A 23,452-nucleotide genomic window follows, 5' to 3' on the forward strand; every position below is an offset into this window, starting at 1 on the left:
TTAAAAAGAAGTGACGTAACAAGCACACGTATCATGTTTCTTGTAAGGATACACAAAGGCTTGACATTCCTTATCTGGTAGTTAGAGAAACAGTATCTTTCACAGAGAAGTTTTCATCTTAATGAAGTCCAACATTAAAGCCTCATTTTTTTTTTTCATGGATCACACTTTTTGGTGTTGTATCTATAAAGTCATTACCACACTGAAGGTCAGTTAGATTTTTCTCTTATTTTTCTTCTAGGAGTTTTACAGTTTACATTTAGGTCTGTGATTCATTTTGAGTTAATTTTGTGACAGGTGTAAAGTATGTGTCTAATTCTTTTTTTTTTTCTGCATGTGGATGTCTGGTTGTTTCATCCTCATTTGTTGAAAAGACTGTCCTTTATCCATTGAATTGCCTTTGCTCCTTTGTCAAAGTCTAGTTGAAAGTATTTGTGTAGGTCTTTTTCTGGGCTCTCTATTCTATTCCACTGATCTGTTTTCTTATTTTTTTGCTGATACCACACTGCCTTGATGACTGTGAGTCTTGAGGTTGGGTGGTATCAGTCCTCCAACTTTTCTTCTTCAATATTGTGTTGGCTATTCTGGGTCTTTTGCCTCTCTGTGTAAACTTTAGAGTCAGTTTGTTGATATCTACAAAATAACTTGCTGGGATTTTGATTGAGATTGCATTGACTCTGTACATCAGTGGGAATAACTGACATCTTAACAATATTAATTCTATGCATAAACATGGACTTCTCTCTCCATTAATTAGATCTCTGATTTCTTTCATCACAATTTGGTAGTTTTCCACATATAGATCTTATACATATTATTGGATATATCCTTAAGTATTTCATTTTTTGGTGCTAATGTAGATGGCCTTGTGTTCGTAGTTTCAAACTCCAGTTATTCATTGTTGGTATATAAGAAAGCAGTTGACTTTTATTTATTAACCTTGTATCCTGCAACCTTGCTATAATCTTGTATTAGTTCCAGGATTTTTTTTTTTTTTGTAAATGATATTTTTGTTATTGGTGGTGTCTTTTTTCTTCTTTTCTTTTTTTTTTTTTGGCCACGCTGCGTGGCATGTGGGATGTAAGGTCTTAGTTCCCTGACCAGGGAGCAAACATGTGCCCCCTGCAGTGGAAGTGTGGAGTCTTAACCACTGGACTGCCAGGGAAGTCCCTGTAAATGGTATTTTTAATTTCAGTATCTAGTTGTTCTTTGCGAGTATGTAGACACACAGTTGGTTTTTGTATTTTTTGTAGCCTGCTCCCTTGTGAAACTTATTTCTAGTAATTCTTTTGTGGATTTTTTAGGATTTCCCTTATATACTCTCACGTCATCTGTAAATAAAAAGTTTAACTTTTCCTTTCCAATTTGTATTTCTTTTTCTTTCCTAACATCACTGATTAGGACTTCCAGTTCAAGGTTAAGTAGAAATGGAGAGAGCAGAAATCCTTGCCTTGTTCTTGATCTTAGGAGGAAAGTATTGTCTTTTATTATTGGGTATGATGTTAGCTGGTAGAATTTTCATAGCCACCCTGCAACTGGTTGAGTAAGTTTCCCTTCTAAGTTTTCTGAGTGTTTTGATAATGAATGGTGGATTTTGGTAAATGTTTTTTTTCTGCACCTATTGCAGTGATTATATATGGTGGGAGTAATTTTAGCCCATGAATATGGTGAGCTACATTGATTGATTTTTACATGTCACAAAAACTTTGGATTCCTTGCATAAACAGCACTTAATTTTTAAAAAAATTAATTATTTTTTTGGCTGCGTTGAGTCTTCGTTGCCGTGCGTGGGCTTTATCTAGTTGCGGCAAGCGGGGGCTACTCTTCGTTGCGGTGCGCGGGCTTCTTATTGTGGAGGCTTCGCTTGTTGCAGAGCATGGACTCTAGGCGTGCAAGCTTCAGTAGTTGTGGCATGTGAGCTCAGTAGTTGTGGCGCACAGGCTCGGTAGTTGTGGCACACGGGCTTAGTTGCTCTGTGGCATGTACGATCTTCCCAGACCAGGGCTTGAACCTGTGTCCCCTGCATTGGCAGGCAGGTTCTTAACCACTGCACCACCAGGGAAGCCTAACACCACTTAATTTTGAGAGGAGCTTATGAGTTCTCCATTTGGAGAGTATTGTTGATTAGAGCCTGTTTTGTACTATTTTTAATCCCTTATAATCTAGAGATGATTCTGGAATCCCTGTGTAACAGCAGGGAACCAGTTGAGGTTAGACAGTACATACGTTTATAGTGGAACCAATTGTTCAGGTTTTGTAACGTTTTTTTAAAAGATCTTCACAGCCTGGAAACAGAAATAAAAGAAAGCATTTTGTGGGTAAGGCAGTAGGAAGAGAAGGAATTCAGAGTTTTCCCAAAAGTGTTGCTGGAATGGCTCCTTATAGGGGCCATATGAATGCATGTCTGCTAAGAAGGGAATGTGAGAACTTACCTTCCTTGATGAGAAGAAGTTTAAAAGGAGCTGGAAAGGTGAAAGGGTGAGGAACTGGTATTAGAGATTATTTCAGTCCTCAAAATCTTAAAAAGAGAGTAGCTTGTGTATTTTGGAGTTATATGTTTTATTAAAAAGCCTGCTAACGTTTGCCACATTTTTTTTTTAATTTTACTTAACAAATTTAAGGCCTCAAATATCTAGTAAGCTTTGTTTTATTTTATATTTCTTTGAACAGTAGGTATAAGCGACATTTGGTTGCTATTTCTATGAAAATTCTTTGGCAGGCTTCTAAATCTGAGGTCATGGTAGGGTAAGTTGGGCCTCTCTTGCTGTGTGAGGCTTACTGAGAGATTGTATTTTAATAAACACAGTGAATGGTTCTGGCTTTGCCTTTTGAATCTGAATTTGTTTTCAGGATATTTAAAAATATCTTAATGATCTGATAATAGAGTAACACATTCTACAAGTAGTTTTATCGACCTGTTCAATCCAGTAGCTTGCTTTTCCTGTAGGACCGGTGCCATCTGATCTTTTTCTCTTTTGTATTTTTCTGATCTTTTTTTCTCTTGTGTTTATCTACAAGATAAGTTTTATTTAAATAATCATGTTTAGTTTACCATACTACATAATTAAATACTAAAATAAGAATGATCTTTTAGAAATAAACGTTAAGTTCCTGATTTAAAACAAAAAATAAAGGAAAAATTAAAATGTTTTTAAATAGACTGTGCTTACTACATCTTTTATCTTCCTGTTAACTGCTTTCGCAATGTATATTGTGGTTAGGTAGAATTACATAACTTTGTTCTGTGTTTTGATTGCATGTTCTAGATTTATAAATAATTTTGATAACACAGTATGTTGTACCTGAGACCGAATAAAATGGGTTTCCCCCCCCCTTTTTTTTTTTTTTGTGGTATATGGGCCTCTCACCGTTGTGGCCTCCCCCGTTGCGGAGCACAGGCTCCGGACGCACAGGCTCAACGGCCATGGCTCACGGACCCAGCCGCTCCGCGGCATGTGGGATCTCCCCGGATCGGGGCACGAACCCGTGTCCCCTGCATCGGCAGGCGGACTCCCAACCACTGCGCCACCAGGGAAGCCCTCCCCATTTTTTAATATACATTTTTATTCTCTATTCTGATAGTTAATATAAATTGCTTTATTATAGAGCGTGACATGATGATACCTATTTTTAATATCTTGAAATAACGAGTCACTATTTCTTACGAAAGGATGACAAATGGATATTATTCTTTTTGGAGGAAAGGATATCTGCAGTCTTGTTTCTGTAGTATTTCAAAATTCATTTTCAGTGAATCAGCTTGTAACTTAGTTGGCAGAGTAGAATACTGTTGATGTTAAAAGGTCCTTCTTTATGTGATTTCTTATTTGCTAGGTAGTTGGAAAATGGAGTTGATCTAATTGCCTGTTTTTATTTCCTATTCCTATATGGCTCACTGTCTTCTAGAAGAAAACTTTTCCATACCTTTAACTTAGCTAGCCATCTTGCTTACTATTGGTAACAACTATTGGTACTGGTTAATTTCAAACCCACAGCACTAAGGGAAGATGATAATTTTGATTGTCAATTGGAATTTAGTTCTAAAATCAACTTCTTAAATGTTTTCTTTTTTTGAATTTCCTCATTTAAATATATCTTGTTTACGACCAACATAAAATTTGCATGAGTTGCCAAATCTAAAAGCAAAATATCAAAAATCATGCCTTAAAGTTGTTTAACAGCTTTGTTGCCAACACAGTGTTTTGGCAATTTAAATTGCAAATGTTATTTAGGAGAGATTAAATTGCCTCTTCTGAATTTAACCTGGTTTCTCCTCTGCTTTATAAATTACCTAGTAAATAAAAATGGTAGCTGTGTCTTTAAAAAATACTAAATAGGAAAACTACTAAAAGTTGGTAAAATTTTACTAACTGTATTTCTTTAGGAGTTTTTTATTCATTCTAATGAAAACACATTGTATTTTGCTTCATGTTGTAAAGTAAGTTTGATATATTTGAAAAGGGTCAGGTTTTGGAATCAGTGAAGCAGAGCTTCAAATTTCAGCTTTGCTGTTTACTAGATCTACAATTGATGACATCGGAAATATACTAAATCTCTCTTCTGATTTTCACATTTGTGCTTTGGTGATCGTAATACCTACCGTGGAGGGATTATATTTTCTTATTTAACTCTCATGTGTAAAGCTTTATGCATAATGCTTAGCACGTAGTGGGTGCCCAATAAAATATTAATTCTCTTCTCCTTTACTTCCTTCATTGTTCCTTTGATATTTGAGCCTTTCCTTATCATTGTATCAATTATGTAGAAAATGTCTGCAAGTTGCTGGTTAAATTATTGAAAAAGACCCGCCTGAATACATTTAATTACAAGCTGTATTTTGAAGTAAAAGGAAATTGCTATCAGGATTTACTGGTAATACAAATTTCTTCTTTCATTTTCTGCCTGTGAAACTAATTAAATCCAATTTTTTGCATATCTCAGAATAAGCCAGGACCTGTTTTGTCATCCCTTTCTTCAGTGACATCCTTTACATCCCCTTTAGTGAGTCCATTTGGGACCCATTAAAGTGTGACGAGTAGCATGACTGACACTGCAGACATGTAAATTACAAATCTAAAAGAAGTGGAACAGAAGATGAAAACATTTATCTGACATGAAGGCCCTCAGTCTCTCAGATGAGCAAAGTAGCAATTAGAATAATAGTTTCTAAAAATTATTTATCTTTTTTCCATTCCCTGATTAATAAAGGTGATGTTTTCTTAGTACGCCTGGAGGTTTAGAGTGCTTTAGTCCAACTTAAATTTTAGCAAGCAACAGAATCACCTGGAGGGCATCTCATAAAGATTAGCTCCAGAGTTTCTGATTCAGTAGGTCTGGGGTGGGGTCTGAGAATTTATATTTCTCACAAGTTCCTAGGTGAAGCTGATACTGCTAGCCCTGGACCACACTTGGAGAATTACTAGTCTAAGGGTATGTAGAAGAAGTGGGGATTAAGCACAAGGTAGAATCAGACTGACTTTTCTGCCTAAGATTTTTCACTCAATTCAGAAAACTTCTTCCAGTACCTTCTATGTGTCTACTACTGCGGTATCATCAAGCCTCACGTCTTAGACTTTCAAACCACAGATTTTGCTTTACGAAAGGACTCTACTGCCTAAGGAGCACTTCTAAAAGAAAAGACAAGTGAAGAAAGGAGGATAGGCTCTCCATTTTGTTGCTTTTTCAAACCTCTGTCCTCATATTATAGCAATATTTTATCTTTTGCTAATTTTAATGCAAGAACATTGGCTCTTGTAATTCTATTTCTAGGTATCTCCCTAAGGAAGTAAATTTTGACTTATAATTAATATAGACAAAGACAGGTATTTATCATAGCATTGTTTGTAAATAGCAAAAAAGTAGCTCACACACAGAAGTATATTACTAGGTGATTTTAAAGTAAATTGTGTTTGTATATGATAGCTAAATTTGTAGTCGTATTTTGCTTATGAAGGAACACATTTTGAAAATAGAAAATGCTTAATACACATAATTATTTTACGTAGGTATGTTTTGATATAATTTAACCTCACATTTAAGTAAAATTGTATGTATTCTATGTTCTTAACTATGTGACATTTATAGAAAAATGAGGAAATCTATCAAATTACAGGTATCTTTTCGAATATGAGATTATGATTGATTGGTACTATATATTTTCTGCATTTTGTAATGTATCCAGAATGGAGTATTTACTTTTACAATGAAAATATTCATGTCATATATTTACATATATATATGTGTGTATGTATATATATATAAAGTTATCAAGTTTTAGTTGAAATACATAGAGAAAAGTACAAATATAGGTGTACAGTTCAGTGAAATTTCACAAACCAGCACTCGAAACTAGAAGCAAAATACCAGCATCCCAGAAGCATGCTTTGTGCTCCCCTTGAAGGCTAAGTGCTGTCTTGACCTCTAACAGGATAGACTATTTTTGTCTATTTTGGGGCTTTACATATGAAATCATACAGCATTTATTCTTTGTGACTTGCTTTTCTTGCTCAACATGTTTGTGAGATTCATCCATATTGTATGTAGTTGTACTTGATCTTTTCTCATTGCTATATAATATTCCGCTGTGTAACTAAACCATAATTTATTTATTCATTCTAATGCAATTGGGCATTTGGGTAGTTTTCAGTTTGGGGATATTACAACTAGTGATCTGACAATATAATTTTAAAATACCGAGTCTGTCAAGTGTATTTTCGTAATTCAATTTTATTTTCCTATTATCTTATATTATAATTGAAGTTATGTTCTCATATGCAAATTCTTCAGTAGAATGAGTTTAAATTTTTTGGCAAAGACAGATAAGTTGATAGGCTGTTGGCAGTTGTAATCAGGAACATTACTAGACTCAATACTTTTAAAGCACTACACAGATATAAAAAAATTTTTTTAATTTAATTTTATTTTCTTATACAGCAGGTTCATATTAGTTATCCATTTTATACATATTAGTATATAAATGTCAATCTCAGTCTCCCAATTCATCACCCCTCCAGCTGCTTTCCGCCCTTGGTGTCCATATGTTTGTTCTCTACATCTGTGTCTCAATTTCTGCCCTGCAAACCAGTTCATCTGTACAATTTTTCTAGGTTCCACATATATGCGTTAATGTACGATATTTGTTTTTCTCTTTCTGACTTACTTCACTCTGTACGACAGTCTCTAGATTCATCCACGTCTCTACAAATGACCCAATTTCATTCCTTTTTATGGCCGAGTAATATTCCATTGTATATATGTACCTCATCTTCTTTATCCATTTGTCTGTTGATGAGTATTTATGTTGCTTCCATGACCCAGCTATTGTAAATAGTGCCGCAGTGAACATTGGGGTGTATGTGTCTTTCTGAATTATGGTTTTCTCAGGGTATATGCCCAGTAGTGGGATTGCTGGGTCATATGGTAATTCTATTTTTAGTTTTTTCAGGAACCTCCATACTGTTCTCCATAGTGGCTGTATCAATTTACATTCCCCCCAGCAATGCAAGAGGGTTCCCTTTTCTCCACACCCTCTCCAGCATTTGTTGTTTGTAGATTTTCTGATGATGCCCATTCTAACTGGTGTGAGGTGATACCTCATTGTAGTTTTGATTGGCATTTCTCTAATAGTTAGTGATGTTGAGCAGCTTTTCATGTGCTTCTTGGCCATCTGTATGTCTTTGGAGAAATGTCTGTTTAGGTCATCTGCCCATTTTTGGATTGGGTCGTTCTTTTAATATTGAGCTGCATGAGCTGTTTATATATTTTGGAGATTAATCCTTTGTCCGTTGATTCCTTGGCAAATATTTTCTCCCATTCTGAGGGTTGTCTTTTCGTCTTGTTTGTAGTTTCCTTTGCTTTGCAAAAGCTTTTAAGTTTCATTAGGTCCCATTTGTTTGTTTTTGTTTTAATTTCCGTTACTCTAGGAGGTGGATCAAAAAAGATCTTGCTGTGATTTATGTCAAAGAGTGTTCTTCCTATGTTTTCCTCTAAGAGTTTTATAGTGTCCGGTCTTACATTTGGGACTCGAATCCATTTTGAGTTTATTTCTGTGTATGGTGTTAGGGAGTGTTCTAATTTCATTCTTTTACATGCAGCTGTCCAGTTTTCCCAGCACCACTTATTGAAGAGACTGTCTTTTCTCCGTTGTATATCCTTGCCTCTTTGTCATAGATTAGTTGACCATAGGTGTGTGGGTTTATCTCTGAGCTTTCTATCCTGTTCCATTGATCTATATTTCTGTTTTTGTGCCAGTACCATATTGTCTTGATTACTGTAGCTTTGTAGTATAGCCTGAAGTCAGGGAGTCTGATTCTTCCAGCTGTTGTTTTTTTCCCTCAAGACTGGTTTGGCTATTCGGGGACTTTTGTGTCTCCATACAAACTTTAAGATTTTTTTGTTCTAGTTCTGTAAAAAATGCCATTGGTAATTTGATAGGGATTGCATTGAATCTGTAGATTGCTTTGGGTAGTATAGTCATTTTCACAATATTGATTCTTCCAATGCAAGAACATGGTATATCTCTCCATCTGTTTGTATCATCTTTAATTTCTTTCATCAGTGTCTTACAGTTTTCTGCATACAGGTCTTTTGTCTCCCTAGGTAGGTTTATTCCTAGGTATTTTATTCTTTTTGTTGCAGTGGTAAATGGGAGTGTTTCCTTAATTTCTCTTTCAGATTATTTCATCATTAGTGTATAGGAATGCAAGAGATTTCTGTGCATTAATTTTTTTTTCTTTTTTTTTGCGGTACGCGGGCCTTTCACTGTTGTGGCCTCTCCCATTGCGGAGCAGAGGCTCCGGACGCACAGGCTCAGAGACCATGGCTCACGGGCCTAGGCGCTCCGCGGCATGTGGGATCTTCCCGGACCGGGGCACGAACCTGTGTCCCCTGCATCAGCAGGCGGACTCTCAACCACTGCACCACCAGGGAAGCCCCTGTGCATTAATTTTGTATCCTGCTACTTTACCAAATTCATTGATTAGCTCTAGTAGTTTTCTGGTGGCATCTTTAGGATTCTCTATATATAGTATCATGTCATCTGCAAAGAGTGACAGTTTTACTTCTTCTTTTCCGATTTGTATTCCTTTTATTTCTTTTTCTTCTCTGATTGCTGTGGCTAGGACTTCCAGAACTATGTTGAATAATAGTGGTGAGAGTGGACATCCTTGTCTTGTTCCTGACCTTAGAGGAAATGCTTTCAGTTTTTCACCATTGAGAATGATGTTTGCTGTGGGTTTGTCATATATGGCGTTTATTATGTTGAGGTAGGTTCCCTCTATACCCACTTTTGGGAGAGTTTTTATCATAAATGGGTGTTGAATTTTGTCAAAAGCTGTTTCTGCATCTATTGAGATGATCATATGTTTTTTATTCTTCAGTTTGTTAATATGGTGTATCACATTGATTGGTTTGCGCATAATGAAGAATCCTGCATCCCTGGGATAAATCCCAGTTGATCATGGTGTATGATCCTTTTAATGTGTTCTTGGATTCTGTTTGCTAGTATTTTGTTGAGGATTTTTGCATCTATAGTCATGAGTGATATTGGTCTGTAATTTTCTTTTTTTGTAGTATCTTTGTCTGGTTTTGGTATCAGGGTGATAGTGGCCTCATAGAATGAGTTTGGGAGTGTTCCTTCGTCTGCAGTTTTTTGGAAGCATTTGAGAAGGATGGGTGTTAACTCTTCTCTAAATGTTTGATAAAATTCACCTGTGAAGCCATCTGGTCCTGGACTTTTGGTTTTTGGAAGATTTTTATCACAGTTTCAATTTCATTACTTGTGATTGGTCTGCTCATATTTTCTATTTCTTCCTGGTTCCATCTGGGAGGGTTATACCTTTCTAAGAATTTGTCCATTTTTTCCAGGTTGTCCATTTTATTGGCATAGAGTTGCTTGTAGTGGTCTCTTAGGATGCTTTGTATTTCTGCAGACTACACAGATTTTTGTATTACTTTTAGAGCTTTGATAAGTTTGAAATGTTCTTATCATCTCGATTTTCTTTCTGTTTTATCCACTGGTACCCTTATTCCGAACTCTAAAAGTATAGTTCTCAGAATTTATTCCCTTCTTCCTATTGTCTGAGTCTTTAGAACAAGGTGGAAAGCACAAAATAATTCAAATTCTCCAGTAAAAAAAAAAAAATCCAGTTTGTATATATAATATGTAAGTTATACATGTATAATCTTATTAGCCTCGTTGGTATTTTAAAATTATATTGTAGTGGCAGGCTCTTGAGACAAAGTAGGACTTGTACCTAGCACAGTGCTAGGTAAGTGACTCACAGGTGTTTAACATCTATCTGTTGAGTGGATGAAACAAAGACAAAATTCCACTATCAAGTTTTTCTCTTCTCAGGTTTTGTTGGCGTTTCCACTTGTCCACTCCCCTCAAATTTTGTATGTTTAGTTTAAAAACAGGTATTTGAAATGAGTAAGAGAAAATTGTTATTAGTGGAATTTTTTAAAGTGGAACTTTTTCTCAAGATAACCCCATAGACAAGTCAGAGGAGAGAAAGGTAAAATCGTGAAATCACTGGAGATACTACACATTTTAGTGATTTTTTTTTTTTATAGTTCAAATTTTGGGAGAATCTATTCAAATTCCCATTAAAATAAAAAGCAAGGTTAGTGTTATCATAATATTAGTTAAGGTGTATCGGTGAAGTAAATTCTACAATATATATTGGCTACTTATGAACAAAGAGAACTAGGGGAAATAAAGCTTTAAGAGAGGGAAAATAAAAGAAGTTCCAAATACAAGGAAAGAAAGCTAGAGGCAGAGAGATCAGGAACAGTGAAACTGTCTGACCAGCATCTGTTATCCTAGATGATATTAAAGAGCTTTGTGTTGAATGTTGTTTTCCTCAACTCTCTTCTACTTTGGATCACAAAATTTTATAGTGTATTATTTAGTTAGAAAAGACAGCTAATCCTCTAGAAATTGTTATTTGCTGCCAGTTTTTAAAGCTTTCCTTGGTTTTTGGTTCCAGATCTTTAAACCTCACTATGAACCAACCCAGTTGTTGAGAAACATTGGATACAGTCATTGGAAAATCTTAACCATATGTGTTAGAGCGGCTACAAAGAAAATGCACAGGGCTTAGGCCTGAAACTTCAGTGCTTTTGTTTAATGTGTGTTTCAATTTTATGTAATTGATCAAAGCAAATATATAAAACTGCTACTTAATTTTGTATAAAAATATCTAAGTAACTGTTGCTTTATTCTGTAACATCAGATACTCAAATTCAAAGATAGTCTAGATTTTATTTGTTTACGTCGCTGTGTTCTCTCTTGGATTAGTATCCCAAGGTAATTGTTAAATGAACTGGATATTTTAAAACTTGTCAGCTTATACATGAAACTAATATAATATTGTAAATCAACTAACTTCAATAAAATAAATAAAATTTACTTAAAATTTACTTAAAAATATTAATTCACATAGCAATTTCTAGAAAACATAGGTTAGATCAGGCTTTATTTAAATCAGTGAATTGTACTATCCTGGAGAGGTAAGCTTTTTAAGGCAGTATCCTTATCTCAGTTTCTATGAAATTTGATTTGGGGATCTTGTTAAGATAATTGTGACTGTTTTGCAAACCATGAGGAGAAAAGTAATATCTGGTATATCTGGAACACAGACTTTAAAGGATTCCAGCATTAACTCATACTAAGCTCAGTTGGTGTTGAACTGGCCTGGGGAATAATGTGTCATAATAGCATATGACCCCTGAGATGGTTTGGATAGAAAACCTTATTATATAAAGCCAAGGGGGCTGAGTCTGGGGCCTGTGATCAAAGAAAGCTTCTAGCATCTCCCTGCAGCCACATTTAGTTTTACTGTTACTACCTACTCCCTTCCAACTCATCCTGTATTTTTGGAAAAGGAGGGAAATGTCTTTCTCTGAGATTTTTCTATTCATATTAGATAGTTAGAATGCAATCACTTAAACTTAATCTATTGGAATACAATAATTTATGGAATTCATAATACTCAAATTGTTTCAACAGATACTCTTAGAAATTCTGGATTAGTTGATTAACCACAGTTCACAGCTCTTCAGTTGCACATTATGCTTAAGTTTCAGAAATTCCCTTCTGGATGGGAGAGTCAAAACAAGCCACCCAGGAGCAAACTCTTTTCTTGGTTGCAGAGCCGTTTCCATTCTTAACGTACATGAAATAGCTTTGCCATTCTTAGCTCTGCTAATTTTTTCTCTTATTCTGCTTGTGTTTCTATTTTCACACAATTCCCTGAAGTGATTAAGCTGATCTCAGAGAAATATTTTTTATTTTGTAATTTTAGAAAGATCTTTTAAAAGTATTTTGTTTCAGAAAGGATAGGCTGTCGTTAACAAACTTTGTTATCCTGTGGAGGCTGTGGAAATACGCCATTCAGATCTCCTGCTTGAACGGAGGCGTAACTGACTGACAGTGGCAGCTGTGGCCCCTCTGGATCCACTGCCTCATTCTTGCTGAGGCCACCCACACTGACTGTGGCTGCTCTCAGCCACGATGGAGCACAATGGAGTACTAGCATGGTCCCATTCTTACAGGATGCCGAACTCCTGTGATGGGCAGAGCATTTCTGTTGCTGCATAACAAATTACCCTGAAACCTAACAGCTAACAACAAGCATTTATTATCCCACACAGTTTCTGAGGGCCAGGAGTGGCTTAGCTGGGTGATTCTGCCTCAGGGTCTCTTGTGTATTGTAATCAAGCCCTGGGCCAGGGCTGTCGTCATCTGAGAGCTGGACTACGTCTGGAACATCTGCTTCTAAGATGGCTCACTTATGTGACTTTTGGCATGGGCCCTCAGTTCTTCCCTGGCTGTTGTCAGGGGCTTTCAGATCCTCTCCACATGGGGGTCCCCAAATTTGTTGGGGATAAGTAATACTGATAATTCAGTTTCCATCTTGGGTATCATTTTCTCTAAGACACTTTTCTAAACATCATCCCCATCTAGGGTTGCCGGGTATAGCAAATAAAAATACAGGACAGTATTAGGGGCATACTCTAGAAACGTATTCATTGTTTATTTGAAATTCACATTTAACTGGATGTCTTGGAGCCCTACTTCTGGCCTCTCTGGGTTTAATTTGTCTCATCTGTGCTCCTGTGGCACCCTGTGCTGACCTGTCTTTGCATCCACACTATATATTTTTTTTTGCAGTACACGGGCCTCTCACTGCTGTGGCCTCTCCCATTGCGGAGCACAGGCTCCAGACGCGCAGGCTCAGCGGCCATGGCTCACGGGCCCAGCTGCTCCGCGGCATGTGGGATCTTCCCGGACTGGGGCACGAACCCGTGTCCCCTGCATCGGCAGGCGGACTCTCAACCACTGCGCCACCAGGGAAGCCCCACACTATATTTTAATTATATATTTAGTTGTCTGTATCTTCCTACTAGGGTGAAAGTTCCCTTGGGTAGGAACTATGTCTTGTTTATTTATTCACCGATATTTCCCCAGTGCCAAGTGCTGTGTTTGACCTTTATAGGTACTCAGTAAATATGTGTAGGCTATTCAAAGAAGGAAAATACTTGGCCTTGTCATTCAGTGTACTTTTTCTCCTCCTTCGTCTTTTTCTCCTCTTCACCATCATCATTATCATGATGAATGTCAAAGTAATACTAGTGTAGAGAAAAGGCAGGGAATTCCAAGATTCAAAAACTTGCTTTATCACTTTATATATAAACTTTAGTTTGCCCTTCTGATAGCTGGAGGTAATAACCTGTTTCCTGACTATCTTGGATCATAGCTGCCTCCTGTCTCCCTTAGAAAAAAACTAAAAATTACCAAGCCTACTATTTTCTAGGAAATGTGCTAGTTTCAATAATTGGAAGCTGGGCTTTTATATAGTGGTAATAGGCTTAAGTAGTGGTAAGGACATGGAATCAAAAGCTCTGAGTTTGAATCCTAGCCTTGCCACACTAATGTCACAGACTAATGGGCAAATTACTAAATTGTGTTCCGGAATGTCAATTTTCTCATCTCTGAAACAGCTAGCTGATACCTGATAAGGGCAATTGTGAAGATTAAATGGTACACATGTGACCTTGCACATGTTTTTGGCACGTGGTAGGTACACAGCAAAACCCTAATGAAGCCTCTCAGCCTCGCCATATTGTAATTCTTTGAGTGACTTTGGCTTTTGATTTATAGACATTCATAATTCTACCAACTGTAAATTCTCAGCCAAACACATATACAAAATATTTGATCCTGTGATTTCTTTTATTGAGATGGTTTACTATGGCAACAACATATCAGTAGAGTGAAGCTAACTTGTTTTATATCAGTCTAAAATAGCTAATTTTCCCTATATGTAGTGCTTGTTGAATCCTGTTCCCAGTGATGGAAGGAAACTACATTGAAGGATCGAAAATGGATGTTTACTATGATTATTTTTCTGCCCCGTGGTGACTTTTGTGATATCTCCTGCTTAAAAGCCAAAATATAAGAAGGCTCATGAGATCCCACTTTCTCAGACTGTGGTTCTTCTGAAAAATCAAGTTCAAGTGTAACTTTTGGCCCTTTGCTTCTCAAGAGGTTTAACCGTCCTTATTGGCCTCACATACATTAGGATTGCTGGTTGTACCCACCCCAAATCCCCAACTCTGTCTTTCCCCACTTTATCCCAATGCTGTTCAGTTTAATGAATAAGGAAACCTAGTTTCATATAGATTAAATGACTTACCACAGGTCACCCACGTAGTCAACTGGGATTTGAATCCAGGTATCCTGACTGCACTGTGGTATGCATAGTACATTCCACTTGTTTTATTAAATGAGAATTATGCAGCCAGTGGATTGGTGGACAAATATGTGGTATTATTTTTAATATTGTGAAGTGCTGTACAGAGATACGCAGTAACCCCTATGGCAGAAGGGTTTATAGTTGATTTAAGGGGACATAAGTTAAATAATAGGAGATGGTAAGTGCCAGTGATTCATGTAACCAAAAAAATGACTACTGAAAATCAGAATTATTTTTAGCCATATAGAATATTTCAATATATTTTATTAATATCATTTGTGTCTAGATTCTTGTATCAGTACTTAGGATAATGCTTTTGAGATTTATTTGTGTTGTGTGTCAGTTCTTTTTTGTTCCATTGTATGGATGTACCACAACTTGTTTATCCATCCATGAGTTGATGAACATTTGTGTTGTTTCCAGTTGTCGACTATTATGAATAAGGCTGCTGTGATTAACATTCAAATGCAGACTTACATGTTGACATAAGTTTTCGTTATGAGTGGAATTGCTGGGTCAATGGTATGTGTATATTTAACTTTATAAGAAATCACCAAAATGTTTCCCAGAGTGTCTGTACAAATCAATCATCCCATCAGCAATGTATGAGAGTTCTAGTTGCCTTGCATCCTTGCCAGCACTTGATATAGTCAGTCTTTTCTCATGTTAGCTGTTCTAGTGGGTTTATATGATATCTCAGTGTGGTTTTTTTGTTTTTTGTTTTGTTTTGTTTGCGGTACTCGGGCCTCTCACTGTTGTGGCCTCTCCCGTTGCGGAGCATAGGCTCCGGACGCGCAAGCTCAGCATCCATGGCTCACGGGCCTAGCCGCTCCGCGGCATGTGGGATCTTCCCGGACCGGGGCACGAACCCACGTCCCCTGCATCGCAGGCGGACTCTCAACCACTGCGCCACCAGGGAAGCCCCCTCTCAGTGTGGTTTTAATTTGTATTTCCCCAGTGAGTAATGATGTTGTGCATCTTTTCACATGCTTATTTGCCATTAGCATATCTTCTTTGAAATAACAGTTCAAATTTTTTTGCCCATGTTTAAATTGGTTTGTTTGTCTTATTCTGGATACAAGTCCTTTATCAGATGTATATATTGCAAGTATTTTCTCCCAACCTGTAGCTTGCCTTTTAATTTTCTTAACATTAAATTTTGAAGAGTAAGTACCTATTCTATTTTCTTTATTTTATTAAAAAAAATTTTTTTTTTGGTTGCACCGTGCAGCTCTTAGGATCTTAGTTCCCCAACCATGGATTGAACCGAGGCCCCCTGCAGTGACAGTGCCGGGTCCTAACCACTGGACTGCCAGGGAATTCCCCATCTTTCCTATTTTCATGTGCAGTTTGTCAATTTAAAAAATAGTTTGTTCTTCTTTATGTCCTATTTAAGAAATCTTTGTCTAAGCCAAGATTACTAAGGTTTTTGCTTGTATTTTTTTCTTGGAGTTTTATATAGTTTTGGCTCTTAAATTTAAGCTTGGGGTAAGTTTTGAATTAAATTTTTACATATGGATTGAGGTGAGGGGTGAGGTATATCTTTCTTACATACAAATAACCAATCATTATAGCATCATGTATTGAAAAGATTATCCTTCCCCATAGAATTGCTTTGTGCCTTCGTCAAATATCAGCTGATACATAGTTGAGGGTCTATTTCTAGATCCTATTTTGTTCTATTGATTTAAATATCTGTCTTTATGACAGTAACACACCATACTTACATAGCTTAGTGGTTCTCAATGAAGGGCAGTTTTGCCCTCTATGAGTTATTTGGCAGTGTCTGGAGACATTTTTAATTGTCACACTTGGGGTGTGGAGGATTTGCTCTGGTAGAGGCCAGGATGCTGCTAAAAATCCTGCAGTACACAGGACAGTTCCCCATCACAAAGAATTAGCCGGTCCAAAATGTCACTGGTACCAAGGTTGAGAAACTCTGCTGTAGCTGTATATTAAGTCTTAAAGTCAGGTAGTGTAAGTCCCCTAACTTTGTTCTTTTTCAGAGGTGTTTTGGCTATATTAAGTCTGGCATTTTTATATAAATTTTAGAATCAGCTTGTAAATTTCTACTGAACTGCCTGTTGAGATTTTGATTGGGATTGCATTGAATCTATAGATGAATTTGGAAAGCTTTGACAACTTAATATTGAATCTTCTAATTTATAAACATGTTTGATCTGCCCATTAATTTAAATCTTCTATAATTTGTCTCAGCAAAATATTATAGTTTTCATTGTATAGGCCTTGCACATATTTTGTTAAATTTATCCCTAAGTATTTCATGTTCATATTTGGAATTATTATGAATTATATCTTTTTTTTTTTTTTTTGCGGTACGCAGGCCTCTCACTGTTGTGGCCTCTCCCGTTGCGGAGCACAGGCTCTGGACGCACAGGCTCAGCGGCCATGGCCCACGGGCCCAGCCACTCCGCGGCATGTGGGATCTTCCCGGACTGGGGCACAAACCCGTGTCCCCTGCATCGGCAGGCGGACTCTCAACCACTGCGCCACCAGGGAAGCCCTCTCAGGAAATTTTTGATTAACATGGAACATTATTGACAAGACCAGAAGTAATTTAAAGAACTATACCACTGAGTAATCTCAAAGCCCCTTGTTATGCTAACTGGTCTTAGTATTATTTGTGTGCTAACTTATTTTTCAATTTATTTGGAGACTGTCTCTGATAATTGGCCTATTATCTCACCAGTTTATAGGTTTTATCATGTACACTCTATTGTGGAGGAACTTGAGTATTTCTAGTTGGTTGCTACAATTGCTTAGGCTTTTGTTTTGTTTTTAATTAATTTATTTTATTTTTGGCTGCACTGGGTCTTTGTTGCTGCACGTGGGCTTTTCTCTAGGTGAGGTGCGCGGGGGCTACTCTTCGTTGCGGTGCGTGGGCTTCTCATTGCGGTGGCTTCTCTTATTGCGGAGCATGGGCTGTAGGTGCAAGGGCTTCAGTAGTTGCGGTGCGCGGGCTCAGTAGTTGTGGCTCACAGACCCTAGAGCGCAGGCTCATTAGTTGTGGCGCACGGGCTTAGTTGCTCCACAGCATGTGGGATCTTCCGGGACCAGGGCTCGAACCCGTGTGCCCTGCATTAGCAGACGGATTCTTAACCACTGTGCTACCAGGGAAGCCCATACAATGCTTAGGTTTAAACCTTAGATCTATTGGCAGTTTCTTGACATTTTGATCTGGAGTAGAGCTTCCTTGAGAGAAAAATAACACTTTCCTTTTTAATGTGCTCTATTCTATATGCTCAGTAATATCCATGAACATTTCTGTTTATGTAAATTCATAGTGTGGTTGAAAGTTAAGGGAGGCAAGAGTAGATAAGAAGCTATTTCTTCCGCTTATCTGCTGTTCCCAGGCTGAACACGTGCCAGGTTATTGTAGGGCATTTTAGCCTCTAAGATTTCAACTGTGGGAAGCCTGGGTTTAGCTGGCAGCCAGCTAGTGGAACCCAACTTAATTTCCTCTGTTCTCCCATGGTCAAATAGGTGAAGATACACAGAGAAGCAGGATTACAAATAGAATCAGAAACTAGAAATACAAATTAAAATATGCCAGGCATCAGGAGGATTTTCTACCAGTAAAAGTAAAGACAGATCCCCAAGACAGAATAGCAGGGACAGGCAGGAAAAAGGTAATTTCCTACCCATCTCTACTGCATACCTACATTTAAGGAAGTAGGTGCTTTGCCAACGAGAAAATTGCCAACTATCTCCTGCGGTGTTGCAACTGCTATCTACAGCCTCCAGGGCTCTTTTTCTCCCTCCCATCTTTCTTATCATTACCTCTCTACTTCCCTTGGTGACCACAGTTCTGTAAAGGCGGGGGCAGAGGTGGACTGGTTATGGTGTATTTTCAGATGTGAAGTAGGAAGAGGCAGGGAGAGGAAAACCCATGGGGTGGTATGCATTTTTTTTAGGCCCTATACACAAATAAACTCACAAATGAAGCTTTTTATTTTGAAATTTTCAAATATTTACAAAGAGAAGAACAATTTGATGAATGCCCTTGCACCAGTCACCAGCTTAAACAACTCTTGGTTAAGCCCTACTTTGGACTAGGGAAGAACTATATTCTATTTCAAAGTAACCAGGATTAAATTATCAGTCATGTGCATCACATAACAAGGTAACAGGATCAGGAGAGCCTTCATTAGCTAATCAGAACCATAGTAAGGGAGGGGATCCTTAACCTAGAATCCATGAATTGACTTCAAGGCATGACGGACTGAATTGGTAATTAAAATTCCATGTTTTGGAGAGAGAGTATATAATTTTAATGGGATCCTCAAAGAGATCCTTAATCTCCAAAACATACGATAGTCATAGTAATGATGTGACTGCCTAACACTGGAAATACGGCTAAGCGTTGTGTGAATCAATCTTTTCTCCAACTTAAGAACTAAGAGTTAAAAGTCAAATAATGCCCCAATGGACAGTAAAGGGGAGAGACAAACTAGAGTTTGTCTAACTTTTTCTTAGCAAACACCAAACCTAGATAGTTTTCTCAACTTTCAAATAATTGACAGCATTTTTTAAAAAGGCATCATGGGCTTCTTAAGAAATTCTGCAAAATAAAAGAAGGAAATTTTCTATTTAAGACACAGAGGAACATCATACTTGGAAAAAATTGATAAAGGAAACAAGAAAATATTAGATGGGAGTTGCTTTCTTCTCAGAATTATCTAATGAATCTGAAATAGTATGTAAAAGATAACAGATTGACATAAAAGGGAACCAGCTGAGATATTAGTGAAGATTATAGTAATAATAGCTAAATGTTTATTGAGTACGAGATACTGTATTAAAACCCTTCATGAATTAGCTAATTAAATAATTAAATGGTTATTCCCAAGAAAATTGAAATAAATAGGTTAAATTACTTCCCCTGAGATTATACAACTAGTCAGAGTTAGGTTTCATATTTGAATCCAGATAGACTGACTGCAGGGCCCTGGAACTAGAGGAAATAAACATGATTGCAAAGGATCTTGAATCATTTTGTACTTTTCTGCATGTTAAGTTTTCCTCAAGACTACTCAAAACTCATAAATTATGATAGTGAAATTCAATGTACTATTAAAATCCACAATGAAGGAGTCAGAAGATGGTGAATGGTGAAAATCAAGTAAGTGATGTGGAAGAGAAGCTGGAGAAGGTCTTCCAAAATACAGCAATGGAAAAGGGTCAAAAATGAAAATGATAGGTACAGACGATAAAGACTCAGTATGTAGATAAGTAGTATTCCTGAATAAAGGAGCATATAGATAGAAGAGAAGCAATAATCAAAGGTAAAATGGAAGACTGTTATCTTCCTTGAGCTCAACAAGGACCAAAGTTTACAGTTTAAAGGATTTCACTGATATAGGGAAAGTACTCAATGTATCACTGCAGATTTTGAGGAAGATTAAAAGATGTACTGTAAACATCCAGGCAAGGGGTGAAAAGGGTACTGCTACAAAAAGCAATCTGTTCACTATTAAATAGCGGAAGACAATGGAAGAATATTTATAGTGTTATTATGAAAAAGAAAATGTCTATACAGTGTGATTAGACAAGGACAGAAAATACAGGAGATAATATTAAAAATCATCAAGAATAACAGTGACATAATGTAAGACCACCTAATTGGTAATCAGAATAAAAGTGAATACATTAATATATAAGTTTAAAGAACAGAGACTCAGATTGGGTCAAAAAACAATATCTAAGACTTATACTACCTGATTTTGAGGCTTACTATAAAGCTAAAGTGATCAAGACAGTATAGTATTAGGGAAAGAGTAGAAACATACATCAATGGAGCAGAATAGAGAGCCCAGAAACAGACCTATTTATATATACAAATACAGTCAACTGATCTTTGACAAAGGAGGAAAGGCAGTTCAGTGGAGAAAGGAGAATCTTGTCAACAAATGAGGCTGGAATAATTGAAGTCCATGTGCAAAAAAAACTAGATGCAGACCTCACACCTGTCACAAAAATTAACTCAAAATGGATCATAGTCCTAAACGTAAACATAAAAAGATAAAACTTCTAGGGACTTCCCTGGTGGCGCAGTGCTTAAGGATCTGCCTGCCAAAGCAGGGGACACGGGTTCGGGCCCTGGTCTGGGAAGATCCCACATGCCGTGGAGCAACTAAGCCCATGAGCCACAACTACTGAGCCAACGTGCCACAGTTACTGAAGCCCACACGCCTAGAGCCCGTGCTTCACAGCAAGAGAAGCCACCGCAATGAGAAGCCCATGCACTGCAACAAAGAGTAGCCTCTGCTTGCTGCAACTAGAGAAAGCCCGCGCGCAGCGCCGAAGACTGAACACAGCCAAATTTAAATAAATAAATAATTTTTAATTAAAAAAAAAAGATAAACCTAGTAGAAGAAAAATAGAAGAAAATCTAGGTGACCTTGGGTGTGGCAGTGATTTTTTAGATACAACAGCAAAACATATCTTAAAAAGGACTTAGTGAAATTAGCCAATTGCAAAGTTCGGGAATAGTGCACAAAAGGCTGCCCTTAACTTCTGACACCAGTTGTGAATTCACGGTTCTCCAAAGTCACCTTTTAGGTTTGCTAATACTCCGGAAGGACTCACAGAATTCACTGAAAGCTGTTATACTCACGGTTATGATTTAGTACAGCTGAAGGATACAGATTAAAATCAATCAAGTAAAAAGGCACATAGAGGGGCTTCCCTGGTGGCGCAGTGGTTGAGAGTCCGCCTGCCGATGCAGAGGACACGGGTTCGTGCCCCGGTCCGGGAAGATCCCACATGCCGTGGAGCGGCTTGGCCCGTGAGCCATGGCTGCTGAGCCTGCGCGTCCGGAGCCTGTGCTCCGCAACAGGAGAGGCCACAACAGTGAGAGGCCTGTGTACCGCAAAAAAAAAAAAAAAAAAAAGACACGTAGAGCAGAGTCCAGAAAGTTCCATATGTGGAGTTTCCAAGTTGTCCTCCCCATGGAGTCATGGACAACATTACTTTCCTGGTATTATGTTTGACAGCTCATGTGGAGTATTGCCAACCAGAGAAGCTCACAGGAGCTTTATTGGGATTTGATCATGTAAACCTGACCAGCTACTCATGTGGCAGATTTAAGTCACCATTTCCTCAGGAGGTCAAGCTGATACCACATGGCCCAAATGCCCCCAACCTAAATCTCATTGTTGATGTTACTCAAAGCCTCCACCCTAAATTATATTGTGACTATGTGGCTGGCCCAATGCCTCCAGTTAAGCAAAGACACTTTTATCAGACGAGACCTTCCAAGGGAGCAACTAGGCCCGTGAGCCACAACTACTGAGCCTGCGCGTCTGGAGCCTGTGCTCCGCAACAAGAGAGGCCGCGATAGTGAGAGGCCCACGCACTGTGATGAAGAGTGGCCCCCGCTTGACACAACTAGAGAAGGCCCTCGCACAGAAAGGAAGACCCAACACAGTAAAAATAAATAAATAAATAAATAAATAAACTCCAAGGGTTTAGAGATTACCCCCCAGGAGATAAGGGCAAAAGGCAGACCTGTCTTTGGGTAAGATTAAATTCTTTACTACCTAGACTTGTATCCAAAATATAAAAAGAACTTAACAACAAGAAAACAAACCACCCAATTAAAAAGTGAGCAAAAGATCCAAACAGACACATCACCAAAGAATGTGTACAGACAGCATATAAGCATATAAAAACACACTCAATATCTTTTATAATTAAAGGATTGCAAATTAAAACAATAGTGAAACAGTGCTACATACCTTTTAGAATGAGCAAAATCCAAAAAGCTGACGATACCAAATTGTTGACAAGGATGCAGAGCAACCGGGACTCTCATTCACGTTTAGTGGGAATGCAAAATGGTGCAGGCACTTTGGAAGACAGTTTGGTAGTTCCTTACAAAGCTAAACACTCTTCTAGAAGTTGTTCTTCCGGATCCCATTATCCTTTATATGTCTACTTATGTGCTTAATCTCCTATTTATAACTAATTTCTCATCTCTGCCACCCCACTAAATGGACACTTTCCTCACATTACTTCAGCTCTATCACTGGGTACCTGACAAAGAATACCCCTTCTCCTGAAGCATTCATGGAACATTTATAGAAGGTAACCATGCTAAAAAACAGAAAAATCTCAATATAGTCTATAAAGCAGAAATTTGATAGACCATTGTATCTGGCGACAGTGCAATAAAATTTGGAATTAATGAAAGAAGTCCACTTGTCATTTCTTTTCCTAAATAGCTACTAAATCAAGGCAGAAACCTCAACTGCAATGACTATTAAAAATAACAAATTGTAATTTTATATAAATACACACATATACATATATTTATAGGATACAGCCAAAGTTGTATATGTGCATTTTTTTTAATTAAAAAAAATTTATTCACTTATTTATTTATTTTTGGCTGCGCTGGGTCTTCGTTGCTGCGCGTGGGCTTTCTAGTTGCGGTGAGCGGGGGCTACTCTTCGTTGCAGTGCGCGGGCTTCTCATTGTCATGGCTTCTCTTGTTGCGGAGCATGGGTTCTAGGGCGCACAGACTTCAGTAGTTGTGGTGCTAGGGCTCAGTAGTTGTGGCTGGCGGGTTCTAGAGTGCAGGCTCAGTAGTTGTGGCGCACAGGCTTAGTTGCTCCACACAGCATGTGGGACCAGGGCTCAAACCCGTGTCTCCTGCATTGGCAGGCAGA

At 37.8% G+C, this 23,452-nt stretch overlaps 1 protein-coding gene across 5 annotated transcripts in view; it reads left to right on the forward strand.

Moving 5' to 3' along the window:
- TFDP2 (transcription factor Dp-2) overlaps positions 1 to 23,452 on the forward strand; it is a 171,462-nt gene that overhangs the window by 56,427 nt on the left and 91,583 nt on the right. The gene's annotated exons all lie outside the window — the stretch shown is intronic.

This window comes from Grampus griseus, assembly GCF_964374135.1.
Source record: "Grampus griseus genome assembly, chromosome: 5".
NCBI lineage: Eukaryota > Metazoa > Chordata > Mammalia > Artiodactyla > Delphinidae > Grampus > Grampus griseus.